Source organism: Genypterus blacodes, unplaced genomic scaffold (genome assembly GCF_046128005.1).
Source record: "Genypterus blacodes isolate CSIRO-AG114 ecotype Tasmania unplaced genomic scaffold, CSIRO-AGI_Gbla_v1 ptg000266l_1, whole genome shotgun sequence".
Taxonomy (NCBI): Eukaryota; Metazoa; Chordata; class Actinopteri; order Ophidiiformes; family Ophidiidae; genus Genypterus; species Genypterus blacodes.
In genome coordinates this window covers 227,501-232,500 of record NW_027467058.1, presented here as the reverse complement: position 1 = coordinate 232,500, position 5,000 = coordinate 227,501, and positions in this window count along the sequence as shown.

Genomic DNA, 5,000 nt, shown 5'->3' with positions numbered 1-5,000 from the left:
CTGTAGCAGAGGACACTAAAGTTTGCTCCAGAGTGACCTCACCCTGAACAGAGACCTCAGGAATGCTCCTCTCCTGCTCCTCTCTCCTCTGCTCCTCTCTCCTCTGCTCCTCTCTCACGTCGGCCTGCAGACTGAGAGCTCAACTTATTTGTCGTTATTCATAAAGAAAATTCCAATGAATGTCTCCCAGCTGTGGCGTTGTTGTGATATTTGCCGTGCAGCTGTGTGACGCCTACACTCTGAGCTTCAGAGCAGACACTTGAGCCTCCAGCTGACTTTGTTGAACAATGAACACAAAGCTGAGAACGTGTTTACACTTTGGACGCACAAGAAACAACCAGGTCACGCAACACACACACACACACACGGCAGCTTAAGCACCTGTGATTGACACTCAGATTTAAGTCACATCACTTTTTGTTCTTCCTGCTGTGGGTTTCTGGGTTCTGTGCAGAATCAGAACTTTGAGGCGAGGCTGCGACCCAAATGGTAAAGTGGGCGGGGCTACTGAACTCTTATTGACCTGCAACTCCAATGTCTCCTGTGTTGATGTGATCTTTAAAATATAATATTATTAATTAGTCTGCAAAGTGCTTCCTGTGAAAACATCCATCTATGTTGCTGTATCACAGGATTGTGACGTTTCCATTCAGCTGCACAAAGACCAGACTTCTTTTCATATGTGACCCAGGGGTAAAGGATATTCATGTCAGGGACTTTTCAGAGTTATGATGAAGGTTAGGGCTTTATAGATTAAGCTTTTTGGCTATATTGGCTCAAACTCCAGAAAACAAACTGCCCCCAGCTCACCTATGAAAAGAAAAGTCTCATACAGAAGCACAGGGAGTTTTGGTTGGACCAAATTGGAGTTTCTTTACGATTTGAATCAGAGGAAATTAAGCCACAGTGAAGCACAGCACTTTTGTCAAGAGTTGCGAGCCGATACGTGTGACGAAGAGTGTGACGAAGAGTGTGACGAAGAGTGTAATGAAGAGTGGCGACTCGCAATCAGAAGGACAAAATAGTAGATATTGTAGGTTGAATGCTCTCAGGAGAACAAGGTGTCTTCATATTGGATAAGAGCTTCATTTGGATGACATCACTGAACAGAAACACACCACAGTCTTTATAAACATGGCGACTGACTCACCATTGGGATTTCATGTAGGATTGTTATTTTTGTCCATCTAAAGCAGAGGCTCTCCTGTTATGAGGTGGTTGCGGTGCACAGAGCAGGTGTGGGTGGTGAATCAGGCTCAGCAGGTGTGGGTGGTGAATCAGGCTCAGCAGCCATATGGGAGAGCAGGATGCTGGGCGTCTTAAGGAAACGACCTCACAAACCCTCGTCTGGCGTCCTTCTGCTGCAGATAAACCTGCTCCTCAGCTTTACAGGCCTCAGCTGAGCTCCGCTTGCTCTCTTTGTGTGAAGCCGCTCACGCATGAAATTGTGAATATGATGGCCGTCTCGTATGTTAGGCATGTTAACAACTTTATCAGAGTGTGATTACAATACTGCCTGAATAAAACATGGGGTTATGATCCTGATCCTCAGATGACTCAGCAGAATCACAGCACAGCAGCAGGACTGGAGAAGGACCATGATCCTCTCTGGTCTGTGCCTTCATGTTCTCCTGGTGGGGCAGAAGAAGAGGAGGTCACAAAGGAGCTCAACGCCAAACCAACCACAGGAAGTGAACAGATGAGAGACGGAAGCCGGAAAGAGATCCATGACTAAACACAGAGGTGTTTTAGGTCAAAGGTCAAATGAAAACACTTTCTGAGGCAACGGTGAACATCTCTGAACTCTTTAATTCATCAATCTGACCAGTAATGTGAAGCTACAGAAGAGTGCAGTCCACTGTAGAGGAAGAACAGCAGCCTGTCATCACTCTCTCTCTCTCTCTCTCTCTCTCTCTCTCTCACACACACACACACACACACACACACACACACACACACACACACACAGACAGTCTGAGCATCGTATTGCAGACGATGTCTTTGTCCTTTCCGTCTCTAATCACATCTGTATTCCTTTCATCAAATTGCATCAAACTACATTCCCTGATGCCAGGTCCATCCTAACAGGATCATGAAGCCTCTGTGGTTTCCTCTGAACCTCCTCTCCTCTCCTCTCACTGACCACAGAGAGCCAGAAGGTTACTGGACCATATGAAGCCTCTCACCTGTTAGATACGCTGTGTGTCCTATCTGTGTTCCTGTGTCTCAACCACTCTGGACCGTCACTGATGGATAAACTTGTGAGTCTCCGTCGTCTGAGCGTGAAGAACAAACCCTGCTCTCCATGTTTAAGCTCCTTGTTGACCTTTAACCACCCAAGCCTGGGAGGACAAATACTACTATTACTCTTCTCAGCTCATTCTGAGGGTCAACACAGGAGAAAGAAATGCTGCAGACCGCAAACAATCAAACTATCACTCATCAATCTGATATTTACTCATCAAGTTACAGACAATCAGACCTCCAGACCTCCAGAGCTCTGTACCTAACGCCATGAGTGGAGGAGCAGCTGTGTGGCATGGAGGAGGAGGAGGCCGAGGAAGAAGAGGAGGAGGAGGAGGATAAAGGGAGGAAAAGCAGGTGGGACAGACAGGAGGAGGAGGAGGAGGAGGAAGAGGAGACGTCTACCAGGAGGGCTGGCTCGGCTCTGCACTGGTAAGAAAGAAAGAAAGAAAGAAAGAAGGTCTCTCATGCATTCCTCCACATTTATCACTCTGCCTTTTCCTCTCCTTCCATTCTAACACCACATCTGGACTCACTCTATCCTCCCTCCTTTCACCACCAGCACCCCTGGCTCCCCCCCCCCCCCCCCCCTCTCTCCCTCTCTCCCTCTCTCTCGCCTCCCCCTCCTCTCCTCTTTCATCCTCCTCATTCATGCCTGTCACACTCCTCTATCTCTCCTCCACCACCCTCCTCTCCTCTCCTGCCTCTTTGTGCTCTCTCTCCGTCTCCTCGCCGCTCTCCATCCTTTCACGGGGGAAAGCGCCTGGCGTGAGATCTGTGCCGCCGCCGCCGACTAGATCGTGCCGCTCTGACGGCGAGAAAGAGAGAGAGAGAGACAGAGAGAGAGAGAGAGAGAGAGAGTGGGAGTTGAATGCAGATACCATAGAGCGGCGATGGCACACACTGGAACCAATGGCTGCAGAGGACACACAAACGTGGACACACAGTGTGTGTCTGTGGCCGCCCACTCATGCAGGAGCTTCTTTCTTCTTCATGCGGATCTGAAGGGAGAAGTCTGATTGTGAAGGTGTTGAACTCCCAGCAGATGTTTGTGTCAGCACCTCTGTGTTCCCTGTGCAGTGTGATGCTAGCTGACAGCAACACCACACACACACACACACACACACACGTATGAACCCAGTGGGTTTCATTTCACGGCTTGTAGACCCATGAATGTAAGAACATATTCATGTATCCATCAACATGTCAGCACACCTGGTTTATGTTTGGAAGCGTTGCAGGTCAGAAATCCAAATTACAGCTGTGTGTATTACAGCTGTGATCATTGGTTCTCACCAGCAAACCAAGTCTGGATACAAACGCTACATGACATCATGTAACTGCACTCTGGACCAGCGGGCGACACACACACACACACACACACACACACACACACACACACACACACACACACACACACACACACACACCCACACACACACACACATACATCACATTCTGGGTCTCAAAGGGATTTCTCAAGTGATTGAAGATTCCCTCTCAAGACACAGAAGAGATGTAATAAATACAACACTTGATCCAGTACGAGGAACTAAAGTCTGAGAGAGAGAGAGAGAGAGAGAGAGAGAGAGAGAGAGAGAGAGAGAGAGAGAGAGAGAGAGAGAGAGAGATAGGGAAAGGGAGAGAGAGGGAGAGGGAGTGAGAGAGACGGAAAGGGAGTGAGAGAAAAGAATAGAGAGGAAGAGAGAGCGAGGGAGAGAGAGAGAGAGAGAGAAGGAGTGAGAGGGAGGGAGTGAGTGAGCGAAAGAGAGAGACGGGGCGAGAGAGAGAGGGGTGAGAGGGAGAGAGTGAGAGAAAGAGAGAGAGGGAGAGAGAGGGAGATAGAAAGAGAGAGAGAGGGGGATCAAAAAACAATAACTCTATAAATACATCCAACACTCGAGCTCCGACAAGAAGATCAGGAGCAGAGAGAATAAATGAAGACGAAAAAGTGACTGAGTGAAGAGCTGAAGAGTTTCATCTTCAGATTCTACAGACGACAAATCCAGTATGAACACAAATACATGGAAGTGTGTGTGATATATCTCATGAGCTCCATACGTTCATTCACCTGCTGTATACATCAGCTGAGCTCAGACTCCACCTGTGTGCTGCTCTGTACTGCGCTGCTCTGTGCTGTGCTGCTCTGTACTGCTCTGCTCTGTACTGCGCTGCTCTGTACTCTGAGTTTCTAGCTGGATTCCACACAAACAAGCACAGGTTCTTCTGAAAGCGGCAGAATGGAGCCGATGCATTAAGCGGCAGTGTGGGGGAGCGGAGCTTTGTGAGGAAACAAAGGCAGGAGAAAAACTTAGAGAAAGAGAGAGAAGAGGAGCGATGGTGAGAGGTGGGAGAGATGAAAGAGCTCAGCGAGAGAGGAGAGGAGAGGAGGACAGAGGCGAGAGATTTAAGACGTAAGAACACCAGAGAGACGCACTTCAAAAGCAAAAACAACAAGGAAACTCAGAGAGGAGAAGGGAGGAGAGCGGGCTGTGATCAACAACCTACAGAGCTGAAGGAACATACGCCCGCCATCTCAGTCCACGTACGGACCCGCGTGGATCCTAGGCACACGTCCAAAAGCCTCCACACACTCCTCTGCGTGAAGTTAAACATTTGTTCACTGTTGTCTCAGAAGGTGTGTTCCTAAGACCTTGGACCCTGAACCCTCTGTGTGTGTTCATGGATCTCTGTGCCTTCTCGCGTCAGTTCGCAGCTCCTCGGCCGATAACGTGAAGCAGCTGAGAGGATGTGAG